Source organism: Cibotium barometz, chromosome 13 (genome assembly GCF_041138505.1).
Source record: "Cibotium barometz isolate CiBa-2024 chromosome 13, ASM4113850v1, whole genome shotgun sequence".
Taxonomy (NCBI): domain Eukaryota; kingdom Viridiplantae; phylum Streptophyta; class Polypodiopsida; order Cyatheales; family Cibotiaceae; genus Cibotium; species Cibotium barometz.
In genome coordinates, this window is record NC_141058.1 from 57212337 (window position 1) to 57228047 (window position 15711).

The following is a 15711-nucleotide window of genomic DNA, read 5'->3' on the forward strand; positions in this document are numbered from 1 at the left end:
TATTAAATGCAATGCCCTTGCAAAGGAGCATCTGAGAAGGATCAAAAAGTATTTTATGAGCCACAACACAACATTTAATATATGATTAACGCATAGACTCCCTGATCCAAAATGAAACATCCTGAAAGAGCCCACATTTGTGAGTATCCTCATGAATTTTTCTACTATTATAGCTGGAATCTTCTCACATCCAACCATCCTACACTTGCACATTTTGACTCTAAAAGATATCATTTTGTTGAAAATTACTAGGTAGATACGTATACTAAGTATGGCTTACTTGCAAACGTACATACTTTTTTGGTTGGCCCATCAAATCCAGACCAAGATATAGGTGGACAAAGCATTCTAGATTTTTGAGATAATCCCAGAAGTACCCTTCTCCCTCCTTGTTAAGAGGATTCTCCATGGATTCCTCACTACTTTATGATTCCAAGGTAGTTCAGCCAGTGCAAAGAAAACACACTCCTTTGTGTGTGCTGGCTGCGCATTGCTTCCTTTTTGGGAGGAGGATCCTCGTTGGCTAGATGCATTGTATCATCACAGGCAATGGTGTCACAAGCCTTCCAGACCTTACGTGCATGAAATGGTTTTCATTGTCTAAAAATTTAGATTTACACAGATCCATCCAGAATCATGCTCGTGTGATAAGAAATCGTGCGCATGATCACGACAGGAATCACATAAAAATTACTGTTTATTCTCAGACCTCACAACTTTCCATAGTGCTAAGAAGTCCCTACGTGCTTCTCTTCTCGATTCTGAAGATATCAGTCGACTTGATTTTGCAGGGTTTAGAGTCACAGCCGTGATCATCTTTAGAATCACTGTGATGGTCTTCACCCTAATCAGCCCACCAAAGTGTTCAAATGAGTTTCCTAATACCCCTAGGAACTATTTCAAATGTCTATCTTATTAAATTATAAAGTTTACGCGGTGCGCTTCCGCTTTCTTGCTGCTTGTATGCATGTTTGGTGGGAAGAGTTTGGGTGCCATAGGTATGCATCTTGTCTCTTGGAAGGCACTTATCGCATGATATTACCAATTTTCTTTAAGATGATTCAGTGTCCTCACCTCTATCTTGTCAAAGTGGGGTTGGTGGAAAATAGTGGTGTCACCTGACAACATATTGGGCTTGGTGGGAAATAGCGGGGTCACTTGACAAGATATTGGTGGACTATGTGTATATTAAACACAGTGCCCTTGCAAAGGAGCGCCTAGGAAGGATAAAAAATGTTTAATCAACCACCACAGGAGCATTTAATATACGAGCAATGCATACACACTGATCCATACACGAGCGTACCCCAAGTGTAAAGTGATGATCAGACAATCTCATTGCGTCGTGGAAATCTTAAGAGACTCCTCGAGTACATGTCAAGAGCGGTATTCCAAAATGAAACATCCGCAACAAAGAGCCCATGTTTGTGAATATCCTCATGAATTTTTTTACTATTGGCTGGAATCTTCTCACATCCAACCGTCCTACACTTGAACATATTGACTCTAAAAGATAAGATTTTGTTGAAAATTATTGGATAGATATGTATACTAAGTATGGCTTGCTTGATTTTTGAGTTAAGCCCAGAAGTGCCCCTTCTCCCTCCTTGTTAAGAGGATATTCTCCATGGATTCCTCACTACTTGATGACTGCGAGACAATTCAGCCAGTGCACAGAAAACACGCTCCTTTGTGTGTGCTGGCCGCGCATTGCTTCTTCCTTGTTGGGAGGAGGATCCTGGTTGGCTAGATGCATTATTATATCATCAAAGGAAATGTTGTCACAAGCCTTCCGGACTTTACGTGCAAGAAATGGTTTTCATTGTCTAAAAAGTTAGATTTGCACAGATCCATCCAGAATCATGCTCGTGTGATAAGAAATCGTGGGCATGATCACGAGATAGGAATCACATCAAAATTACTAGTTATTCTCAGACCTCAAAACTTTACGTAGTGTTAAGTCCCTACGTGCTTCTCTTCTGGATTCTGAAGATATTAGTGAGCTTGATTTTGCAAGGTTTAGTCACAGCCGTGATCCTCTTTAGAATCACAATGATGGTCTTCACCTAAAGCAGCCCAACGAATTGTTCAAATGGGTTTCGTGGTACCCCTAGGAACTATTTCAGATGTCTATCTTATTAAATTATCAAGTTTACGCGGTGGTGTGCTTCCGCTTTCTTGTTGCTTGTATGCATGTTTGGAGGGAAGAGTTTGGGTGTCATAGGTATGCATCTTGTCTCTTGGAATGCACTTATCGCATGATATCACCAACTATTTTTTTAAGAGGATTCAATGTCCTCACCTCTATTTTGTCGAAGCGGGGTTGGTGGGAAAATAGTGGTGTGACCGACCACATATTGGGCTTGGTGGAAAATAGTGGGGTCACTTGACAACATATTGGTGGATTATGTGTATATTGAATGCAGTGCCCTTGCAGAGAAGCGTCTAGGAAGGATTAAAAAATGTTTGATCAGCCACCACACCAGCAAACGTTTGGGCTGCTCAACCAAGGATTCTCCCATAATGGAGGCCTTACAAACTAGAGCTAGCCGCCGCCAATACCTACAAGAGAGGGAAGCATTAATTTGCAGCAACATTTCCACCCATAGATGAGCTGCCTCTTCAGTCCAATGGTGAGTCAATGAAAATGTTTTATAGCCTCTCTCTAAGAGTCTTTGTGAAGATATCCATGCACCCCCTCAATGTCCACCCATAGATGAGCGACCTCTTCGGTCTCTAAGAGTCTTTGTGAAGATACCTATGCACCCCCTTAATCTCCACCCATACATGAGCTTACCTCTTCGGTCCAATGCCGATCAGCGAAGATGTTCTTTTAGAACATCTCTCTCAACAGTCTTTGTGAAGATATGGGGCAATACTAGAATGATATAAACTTCCTTACAGAGAGACTCAAACTGAGCAGTGCATACACACTGATCCATACATGAGCATACCCCAAGTGTGAACTGATGAAGAGACAATCTCATTGCATCGTGGAAATCTTAAGGGACTCCTAGAGTACATGTCAAGAGCGGTATTCCAAAATGAAACATCCTAAAAGGGCCCACATTTGTGAATATCCTCTCATGAACTTTTCTACTATTAGCTAGAATCTTCTCATCCAACCATCCTACACTTGCACATTCTGACTCTAAAAGATATGATTTCGTTGAAAATTACTAGGTAGATATGTATACTAAGTATGGATTGCTTGCAGAAGTACATACTTTTCTTGCTTAACGCCCATCAATTCCAAGCAACGATATAGGCGGCCAAAGCATTCTAGACTTTTGGTCTAAGCCCAGAAGTGCTCTTCTTCCTTCCTTAAGAGGATTGTCCATGGATTCCTTACTACTTGATCATTCCAAGAGAATTTAGCCAGTGCAAAGAAAACACACTCCTTTGTGTGTGCTGGCTGCGCATTGCTTCCTTGGGAGGAGGATCTTGGTTGGCTAGATGCATTGTATCATCAAATAATGGTGTCATCTGTGACAACATATTGTGCTCGGTGAGAAATAGTGCGGTCATTTGACAACATATTTGTGGATTATATGTATATTAAATGCAATGCCCTTGCAAAGGAGCATCTGAGAAGGATCAAAAAGTATTTTATGAGCCACAACACAACATTTAATATATGATTAATGCATAGACCCCCTGATCCAAAATGAAACATCCTGAAAGAGCCCACATTTGTGAATATCCTCATGAATTTTTCTGCTATTATAGCTGGAATCTTCTCACATCCAACCATCCTGCACTTGCACATTTTGACTCTAAAAGATATCATTTTGTTGAAAATTACTAGGTAGATACGTATACTAAGTATGGCTTACTTGCAAACATACATACTTTTTTTGTTAGCTCATCAAATCCAGACCAAGATATAGGCGGACAAAGCATTCTAGATTTTTGAGATAATCGCAGAAGTACTCTTCTCCTCCTTGTTAAGAGGATTCTCCATGGATTCCTCACTACTTGATGATTCCAAGATAGTTCAGCCAGTGCAAAGAAAACACACTCCTTTGTGTGTGCTGGCTGCGCATTGCTTCCTTTTTGGGAGGAGGATCTTGGTTGGCTAGATGCATTGTATCATCACAAGCAATGGTGTCACAAGCCTTCCAGACCTTACGTGCATGAAATGGTTTTCATTGTCTAAAAATTTAGATTTACACAGATCTATCCAGAATCATGCTCATGTGATAAGAAATCGTGCGCATGATCACGACAGGAATCACATCAAAAGTACTATTTATTCTCAGACCTCACAACTTCCCATAGTGTTAAGAAGTCCCTACGTGCTTCTCTTCTCGATTCTGAAGATATTAGTCAACTTGATTTTGTAGGGTTTAGAGTCATAGCCGTGATCATCTTTAGAATCACCGTGATGGTCTTCACCCTAATCAGCCCAACCAATTGTTCAAATGAGTTTTATAATACCCCTAGGAACTATTTCAAATGTCTATCTTATTAAATTATAAAGTTTATGTGGTGTGCTTCCGCTTTCTTGCTGCTTGTATGCATGTTTGGTGGGAAGAGTTTGGGTGCCATAGGTATGCATCTTGTCTCTTGGAATGCACTTATCGCATGATATTACCAATTTCTTTTAAGATGATTCAATGTTCTCACCTCTCTCAAGAGTCTTTGTGAAGATCCATGGGCCAATACTAGAATGAGATAAACTTCTTTGCAGAGAGACTCAAATTGAGCAATGCATACACGCTGATCCATACATGAGCATACCCCAAGTGTGAAGTCATGAGATGAGACAATCTCATTACATCGTGGAAATCTTAAGAGACTCCTAGAGTACATGTCAAGAGCGGTATTCCAAAATGAAACATCCTAAAAGGGCCCACGTTTGTGAATATCCTCTCATGAACTTTTCTACTATTAGCTAGAATCTTCTCACATCCAACCATCCTACACTTGCACATTTTGACTCTAAAAGATATCATTTCGTTGAAAATCTAATTACTAGGTAGATATGTATACTAAGTATGGATTGCTTGCAGAAGTACATACTTTTCTTGCTTAACGCCCATCAATTCCAAGCAACGATATAGGCGGCCAAAGCATTCTAGATTTTTGGTCTAAGCCCAGAAGTGCTCTTCTTCCTTCCTTAAGAGGATTGTCCATGGATTCCTTACTACTTGATCATTCCAAGAGAATTTAGCCAGTGCAAAGAAAACACACTCCTTTGTGTGTGCTGGCTGCGCATTGCTTCCTTGGGAGGAGGATCTTGGTTGGCTAGATGCATTGTATCATCAAATAATGGTGTCATCTGTGACAACATATTATGCTCGGTGAGAAATAGTGCGGTCATTTGACAACATATTTGTGGATTATATGTATATTAAATGCAATGCCCTTGCAAAGGAGCATCTGAGAAGGATCAAAAAGTATTTTATGAGCCACAACACAACATTTAATATATGATTAACGCATAGACTCCCTGATCCAAAATGAAACATCCTGAAAGAGCCCACATTTGTGAGTATCCTCATGAATTTTTCTACTATTATAGCTGGAATCTTCTCACATCCAACCATCCTACACTTGCACATTTTGACTCTAAAAGATATCATTTTGTTGAAAATTACTAGGTAGATACGTATACTAAGTATGGCTTACTTGCAAACGTACATACTTTTTTGGTTGGCCCATCAAATCCAGACCAAGATATAGGTGGACAAAGCATTCTAGATTTTTGAGATAATCCCAGAAGTACCCTTCTCCCTCCTTGTTAAGAGGATTCTCCATGGATTCCTCACTACTTTATGATTCCAAGGTAGTTCAGCCAGTGCAAAGAAAACACACTCCTTTGTGTGTGCTGGCTGCGCATTGCTTCCTTTTTGGGAGGAGGATCCTCGTTGGCTAGATGCATTGTATCATCACAGGCAATGGTGTCACAAGCCTTCCAGACCTTACGTGCATGAAATGGTTTTCATTGTCTAAAAATTTAGATTTACACAGATCCATCCAGAATCATGCTCGTGTGATAAGAAATCGTGCGCATGATCACGACAGGAATCACATAAAAATTACTGTTTATTCTCAGACCTCACAACTTTCCATAGTGCTAAGAAGTCCCTACGTGCTTCTCTTCTCGATTCTGAAGATATCAGTCGACTTGATTTTGCAGGGTTTAGAGTCACAGCCGTGATCATCTTTAGAATCACTGTGATGGTCTTCACCCTAATCAGCCCACCAAAGTGTTCAAATGAGTTTCCTAATACCCCTAGGAACTATTTCAAATGTCTATCTTATTAAATTATAAAGTTTACGCGGTGCGCTTCCGCTTTCTTGCTGCTTGTATGCATGTTTGGTGGGAAGAGTTTGGGTGCCATAGGTATGCATCTTGTCTCTTGGAAGGCACTTATCGCATGATATTACCAATTTTCTTTAAGATGATTCAGTGTCCTCACCTCTATCTTGTCAAAGTGGGGTTGGTGGAAAATAGTGGTGTCACCTGACAACATATTGGGCTTGGTGGGAAATAGCGGGGTCACTTGACAAGATATTGGTGGACTATGTGTATATTAAACACAGTGCCCTTGCAAAGGAGCGCCTAGGAAGGATAAAAAATGTTTAATCAACCACCACAGGAGCATTTAATATACGAGCAATGCATACACACTGATCCATACACGAGCGTACCCCAAGTGTAAAGTGATGATCAGACAATCTCATTGCGTCGTGGAAATCTTAAGAGACTCCTCGAGTACATGTCAAGAGCGGTATTCCAAAATGAAACATCCGCAACAAAGAGCCCATGTTTGTGAATATCCTCATGAATTTTTTTACTATTGGCTGGAATCTTCTCACATCCAACCGTCCTACACTTGAACATATTGACTCTAAAAGATAAGATTTTGTTGAAAATTATTGGATAGATATGTATACTAAGTATGGCTTGCTTGATTTTTGAGTTAAGCCCAGAAGTGCCCCTTCTCCCTCCTTGTTAAGAGGATATTCTCCATGGATTCCTCACTACTTGATGACTGCGAGACAATTCAGCCAGTGCACAGAAAACACGCTCCTTTGTGTGTGCTGGCCGCGCATTGCTTCTTCCTTGTTGGGAGGAGGATCCTGGTTGGCTAGATGCATTATTATATCATCAAAGGAAATGTTGTCACAAGCCTTCCGGACTTTACGTGCAAGAAATGGTTTTCATTGTCTAAAAAGTTAGATTTGCACAGATCCATCCAGAATCATGCTCGTGTGATAAGAAATCGTGGGCATGATCACGAGATAGGAATCACATCAAAATTACTAGTTATTCTCAGACCTCAAAACTTTACGTAGTGTTAAGTCCCTACGTGCTTCTCTTCTGGATTCTGAAGATATTAGTGAGCTTGATTTTGCAAGGTTTAGTCACAGCCGTGATCCTCTTTAGAATCACAATGATGGTCTTCACCTAAAGCAGCCCAACGAATTGTTCAAATGGGTTTCGTGGTACCCCTAGGAACTATTTCAGATGTCTATCTTATTAAATTATCAAGTTTACGCGGTGGTGTGCTTCCGCTTTCTTGTTGCTTGTATGCATGTTTGGAGGGAAGAGTTTGGGTGTCATAGGTATGCATCTTGTCTCTTGGAATGCACTTATCGCATGATATCACCAACTATTTTTTTAAGAGGATTCAATGTCCTCACCTCTATTTTGTCGAAGCGGGGTTGGTGGGAAAATAGTGGTGTGACCGACCACATATTGGGCTTGGTGGAAAATAGTGGGGTCACTTGACAACATATTGGTGGATTATGTGTATATTGAATGCAGTGCCCTTGCAGAGAAGCGTCTAGGAAGGATTAAAAAATGTTTGATCAGCCACCACACCAGCAAACGTTTGGGCTGCTCAACCAAGGATTCTCCCATAATGGAGGCCTTACAAACTAGAGCTAGCCGCCGCCAATACCTACAAGAGAGGGAAGCATTAATTTGCAGCAACATTTCCACCCATAGATGAGCTGCCTCTTCAGTCCAATGGTGAGTCAATGAAAATGTTTTATAGCCTCTCTCTAAGAGTCTTTGTGAAGATATCCATGCACCCCCTCAATGTCCACCCATAGATGAGCGACCTCTTCGGTCTCTAAGAGTCTTTGTGAAGATACCTATGCACCCCCTTAATCTCCACCCATACATGAGCTTACCTCTTCGGTCCAATGCCGATCAGCGAAGATGTTCTTTTAGAACATCTCTCTCAACAGTCTTTGTGAAGATATGGGGCAATACTAGAATGATATAAACTTCCTTACAGAGAGACTCAAACTGAGCAGTGCATACACACTGATCCATACATGAGCATACCCCAAGTGTGAACTGATGAAGAGACAATCTCATTGCATCGTGGAAATCTTAAGGGACTCCTAGAGTACATGTCAAGAGCGGTATTCCAAAATGAAACATCCTAAAAGGGCCCACATTTGTGAATATCCTCTCATGAACTTTTCTACTATTAGCTAGAATCTTCTCATCCAACCATCCTACACTTGCACATTCTGACTCTAAAAGATATGATTTCGTTGAAAATTACTAGGTAGATATGTATACTAAGTATGGATTGCTTGCAGAAGTACATACTTTTCTTGCTTAACGCCCATCAATTCCAAGCAACGATATAGGCGGCCAAAGCATTCTAGACTTTTGGTCTAAGCCCAGAAGTGCTCTTCTTCCTTCCTTAAGAGGATTGTCCATGGATTCCTTACTACTTGATCATTCCAAGAGAATTTAGCCAGTGCAAAGAAAACACACTCCTTTGTGTGTGCTGGCTGCGCATTGCTTCCTTGGGAGGAGGATCTTGGTTGGCTAGATGCATTGTATCATCAAATAATGGTGTCATCTGTGACAACATATTGTGCTCGGTGAGAAATAGTGCGGTCATTTGACAACATATTTGTGGATTATATGTATATTAAATGCAATGCCCTTGCAAAGGAGCATCTGAGAAGGATCAAAAAGTATTTTATGAGCCACAACACAACATTTAATATATGATTAATGCATAGACCCCCTGATCCAAAATGAAACATCCTGAAAGAGCCCACATTTGTGAATATCCTCATGAATTTTTCTGCTATTATAGCTGGAATCTTCTCACATCCAACCATCCTGCACTTGCACATTTTGACTCTAAAAGATATCATTTTGTTGAAAATTACTAGGTAGATACGTATACTAAGTATGGCTTACTTGCAAACATACATACTTTTTTTGTTAGCTCATCAAATCCAGACCAAGATATAGGCGGACAAAGCATTCTAGATTTTTGAGATAATCGCAGAAGTACTCTTCTCCTCCTTGTTAAGAGGATTCTCCATGGATTCCTCACTACTTGATGATTCCAAGATAGTTCAGCCAGTGCAAAGAAAACACACTCCTTTGTGTGTGCTGGCTGCGCATTGCTTCCTTTTTGGGAGGAGGATCTTGGTTGGCTAGATGCATTGTATCATCACAAGCAATGGTGTCACAAGCCTTCCAGACCTTACGTGCATGAAATGGTTTTCATTGTCTAAAAATTTAGATTTACACAGATCTATCCAGAATCATGCTCATGTGATAAGAAATCGTGCGCATGATCACGACAGGAATCACATCAAAAGTACTATTTATTCTCAGACCTCACAACTTCCCATAGTGTTAAGAAGTCCCTACGTGCTTCTCTTCTCGATTCTGAAGATATTAGTCAACTTGATTTTGTAGGGTTTAGAGTCATAGCCGTGATCATCTTTAGAATCACCGTGATGGTCTTCACCCTAATCAGCCCAACCAATTGTTCAAATGAGTTTTATAATACCCCTAGGAACTATTTCAAATGTCTATCTTATTAAATTATAAAGTTTATGTGGTGTGCTTCCGCTTTCTTGCTGCTTGTATGCATGTTTGGTGGGAAGAGTTTGGGTGCCATAGGTATGCATCTTGTCTCTTGGAATGCACTTATCGCATGATATTACCAATTTCTTTTAAGATGATTCAATGTTCTCACCTCTCTCAAGAGTCTTTGTGAAGATCCATGGGCCAATACTAGAATGAGATAAACTTCTTTGCAGAGAGACTCAAATTGAGCAATGCATACACGCTGATCCATACATGAGCATACCCCAAGTGTGAAGTCATGAGATGAGACAATCTCATTACATCGTGGAAATCTTAAGAGACTCCTAGAGTACATGTCAAGAGCGGTATTCCAAAATGAAACATCCTAAAAGGGCCCACGTTTGTGAATATCCTCTCATGAACTTTTCTACTATTAGCTAGAATCTTCTCACATCCAACCATCCTACACTTGCACATTTTGACTCTAAAAGATATCATTTCGTTGAAAATCTAATTACTAGGTAGATATGTATACTAAGTATGGATTGCTTGCAGAAGTACATACTTTTCTTGCTTAACGCCCATCAATTCCAAGCAACGATATAGGCGGCCAAAGCATTCTAGATTTTTGGTCTAAGCCCAGAAGTGCTCTTCTTCCTTCCTTAAGAGGATTGTCCATGGATTCCTTACTACTTGATCATTCCAAGAGAATTTAGCCAGTGCAAAGAAAACACACTCCTTTGTGTGTGCTGGCTGCGCATTGCTTCCTTGGGAGGAGGATCTTGGTTGGCTAGATGCATTGTATCATCAAATAATGGTGTCATCTGTGACAACATATTATGCTCGGTGAGAAATAGTGCGGTCATTTGACAACATATTTGTGGATTATATGTATATTAAATGCAATGCCCTTGCAAAGGAGCATCTGAGAAGGATCAAAAAGTATTTTATGAGCCACAACACAACATTTAATATATGATTAACGCATAGACTCCCTGATCCAAAATGAAACATCCTGAAAGAGCCCACATTTGTGAGTATCCTCATGAATTTTTCTACTATTATAGCTGGAATCTTCTCACATCCAACCATCCTACACTTGCACATTTTGACTCTAAAAGATATCATTTTGTTGAAAATTACTAGGTAGATACGTATACTAAGTATGGCTTACTTGCAAACGTACATACTTTTTTGGTTGGCCCATCAAATCCAGACCAAGATATAGGTGGACAAAGCATTCTAGATTTTTGAGATAATCCCAGAAGTACCCTTCTCCCTCCTTGTTAAGAGGATTCTCCATGGATTCCTCACTACTTTATGATTCCAAGGTAGTTCAGCCAGTGCAAAGAAAACACACTCCTTTGTGTGTGCTGGCTGCGCATTGCTTCCTTTTTGGGAGGAGGATCCTCGTTGGCTAGATGCATTGTATCATCACAGGCAATGGTGTCACAAGCCTTCCAGACCTTACGTGCATGAAATGGTTTTCATTGTCTAAAAATTTAGATTTACACAGATCCATCCAGAATCATGCTCGTGTGATAAGAAATCGTGCGCATGATCACGACAGGAATCACATAAAAATTACTGTTTATTCTCAGACCTCACAACTTTCCATAGTGCTAAGAAGTCCCTACGTGCTTCTCTTCTCGATTCTGAAGATATCAGTCGACTTGATTTTGCAGGGTTTAGAGTCACAGCCGTGATCATCTTTAGAATCACTGTGATGGTCTTCACCCTAATCAGCCCACCAAAGTGTTCAAATGAGTTTCCTAATACCCCTAGGAACTATTTCAAATGTCTATCTTATTAAATTATAAAGTTTACGCGGTGCGCTTCCGCTTTCTTGCTGCTTGTATGCATGTTTGGTGGGAAGAGTTTGGGTGCCATAGGTATGCATCTTGTCTCTTGGAAGGCACTTATCGCATGATATTACCAATTTTCTTTAAGATGATTCAGTGTCCTCACCTCTATCTTGTCAAAGTGGGGTTGGTGGAAAATAGTGGTGTCACCTGACAACATATTGGGCTTGGTGGGAAATAGCGGGGTCACTTGACAAGATATTGGTGGACTATGTGTATATTAAACACAGTGCCCTTGCAAAGGAGCGCCTAGGAAGGATAAAAAATGTTTAATCAACCACCACAGGAGCATTTAATATACGAGCAATGCATACACACTGATCCATACACGAGCGTACCCCAAGTGTAAAGTGATGATCAGACAATCTCATTGCGTCGTGGAAATCTTAAGAGACTCCTCGAGTACATGTCAAGAGCGGTATTCCAAAATGAAACATCCGCAACAAAGAGCCCATGTTTGTGAATATCCTCATGAATTTTTTTACTATTGGCTGGAATCTTCTCACATCCAACCGTCCTACACTTGAACATATTGACTCTAAAAGATAAGATTTTGTTGAAAATTATTGGATAGATATGTATACTAAGTATGGCTTGCTTGATTTTTGAGTTAAGCCCAGAAGTGCCCCTTCTCCCTCCTTGTTAAGAGGATATTCTCCATGGATTCCTCACTACTTGATGACTGCGAGACAATTCAGCCAGTGCACAGAAAACACGCTCCTTTGTGTGTGCTGGCCGCGCATTGCTTCTTCCTTGTTGGGAGGAGGATCCTGGTTGGCTAGATGCATTATTATATCATCAAAGGAAATGTTGTCACAAGCCTTCCGGACTTTACGTGCAAGAAATGGTTTTCATTGTCTAAAAAGTTAGATTTGCACAGATCCATCCAGAATCATGCTCGTGTGATAAGAAATCGTGGGCATGATCACGAGATAGGAATCACATCAAAATTACTAGTTATTCTCAGACCTCAAAACTTTACGTAGTGTTAAGTCCCTACGTGCTTCTCTTCTGGATTCTGAAGATATTAGTGAGCTTGATTTTGCAAGGTTTAGTCACAGCCGTGATCCTCTTTAGAATCACAATGATGGTCTTCACCTAAAGCAGCCCAACGAATTGTTCAAATGGGTTTCGTGGTACCCCTAGGAACTATTTCAGATGTCTATCTTATTAAATTATCAAGTTTACGCGGTGGTGTGCTTCCGCTTTCTTGTTGCTTGTATGCATGTTTGGAGGGAAGAGTTTGGGTGTCATAGGTATGCATCTTGTCTCTTGGAATGCACTTATCGCATGATATCACCAACTATTTTTTTAAGAGGATTCAATGTCCTCACCTCTATTTTGTCGAAGTGGGGTTGGTGGGAAAATAGTGGTGTGACCGACCACATATTGGGCTTGGTGGAAAATAGTGGGGTCACTTGACAACATATTGGTGGATTATGTGTATATTGAATGCAGTGCCCTTGCAGAGAAGCGTCTAGGAAGGATTAAAAAATGTTTGATCAGCCACCACACCAGCAAACGTTTGGGCTGCTCAACCAAGGATTCTCCCATAATGGAGGCCTTACAAACTAGAGCTAGCCGCCGCCAATACCTACAAGAGAGGGAAGCATTAATTTGCAGCAACATTTCCACCCGTAGATGAGCTGCCTCTTCAGTCCAATGGTGAGTCAATGAAAATGTTTTATAGCCTCTCTCTAAGAGTCTTTGTGAAGATATCCATGCACCCCCTCAATGTCCACCCATAGATGAGCGACCTCTTCGGTCTCTAAGAGTCTTTGTGAAGATACCTATGCACCCCCTTAATCTCCACCCATACATGAGCTTACCTCTTCGGTCCAATGCCGATCAGCGAAGATGTTCTTTTAGAACATCTCTCTCAACAGTCTTTGTGAAGATATGGGGCAATACTAGAATGATATAAACTTCCTTACAGAGAGACTCAAACTGAGCAGTGCATACACACTGATCCATACATGAGCATACCCCAAGTGTGAACTGATGAAGAGACAATCTCATTGCATCGTGGAAATCTTAAGGGACTCCTAGAGTACATGTCAAGAGCGGTATTCCAAAATGAAACATCCTAAAAGGGCCCACATTTGTGAATATCCTCTCATGAACTTTTCTACTATTAGCTAGAATCTTCTCATCCAACCATCCTACACTTGCACATTCTGACTCTAAAAGATATGATTTCGTTGAAAATTACTAGGTAGATATGTATACTAAGTATGGATTGCTTGCAGAAGTACATACTTTTCTTGCTTAACGCCCATCAATTCCAAGCAACGATATAGGCGGCCAAAGCATTCTAGACTTTTGGTCTAAGCCCAGAAGTGCTCTTCTTCCTTCCTTAAGAGGATTGTCCATGGATTCCTTACTACTTGATCATTCCAAGAGAATTTAGCCAGTGCAAAGAAAACACACTCCTTTGTGTGTGCTGGCTGCGCATTGCTTCCTTGGGAGGAGGATCTTGGTTGGCTAGATGCATTGTATCATCAAATAATGGTGTCATCTGTGACAACATATTGTGCTCGGTGAGAAATAGTGCGGTCATTTGACAACATATTTGTGGATTATATGTATATTAAATGCAATGCCCTTGCAAAGGAGCATCTGAGAAGGATTAAAAAGTATTTTATGAGCCACAACACAACATTTAATATATGATTAATGCATAGACCCCCTGATCCAAAATGAAACATCCTGAAAGAGCCCACATTTGTGAATATCCTCATGAATTTTTCTGCTATTATAGCTGGAATCTTCTCACATCCAACCATCCTGCACTTGCACATTTTGACTCTAAAAGATATCATTTTGTTGAAAATTACTAGGTAGATACGTATACTAAGTATGGCTTACTTGCAAACATACATACTTTTTTTGTTAGCTCATCAAATCCAGACCAAGATATAGGCGGACAAAGCATTCTAGATTTTTGAGATAATCGCGGAAGTACTCTTCTCCTCCTTGTTAAGAGGATTCTCCATGGATTCCTCACTACTTGATGATTCCAAGATAGTTCAGCCAGTGCAAAGAAAACACACTCCTTTGTGTGTGCTGGCTGCGCATTGCTTCCTTTTTGGGAGGAGGATCTTGGTTGGCTAGATGCATTGTATCATCACAAGCAATGGTGTCACAAGCCTTCCAGACCTTACGTGCATGAAATGGTTTTCATTGTCTAAAAATTTAGATTTACACAGATCTATCCAGAATCATGCTCATGTGATAAGAAATCGTGCGCATGATCACGACAGGAATCACATCAAAAGTACTATTTATTCTCAGACCTCACAACTTCCCATAGTGTTAAGAAGTCCCTACGTGCTTCTCTTCTCGATTCTGAAGATATTAGTCAACTTGATTTTGCAGGGTTTAGAGTCATAGCCGTGATCATCTTTAGAATCACCGTGATGGTCTTCACCCTAATCAGCCCAACCAATTGTTCAAATGAGTTTTATAATACCCCTAGGAACTATTTCAAATGTCTATCTTATTAAATTATAAAGTTTATGTGGTGTGCTTCCGCTTTCTTGCTGCTTGTATGCATGTTTGGTGGGAAGAGTTTGGGTGCCATAGGTATGCATCTTGTCTCTTGGAATGCACTTATCGCATGATATTACCAATTTCTTTTAAGATGATTCAATGTTCTCACCTCTCTCAAGAGTCTTTGTGAAGATCCATGGGCCAATACTAGAATGAGATAAACTTCTTTGCAGAGAGACTCAAATTGAGCAATGCATACACGCTGATCCATACATGAGCATACCCCAAGTGTGAAGTCATGAGATGAGACAATCTCATTACATCGTGGAAATCTTAAGAGACTCCTAGAGTACATGTCAAGAGCGGTATTCCAAAATGAAACATCCTAAAAGGGCCCACGTTTGTGAATATCCTCTCATGAACTTTTCTACTATTAGCTAGAATCTTCTCACATCCAACCATCCTACACTTGCACATTTTGACTCTAAAAGATATCATTTCGTTGAAAATCTAATTACTAGGTAGATATGTATACTAAGTATG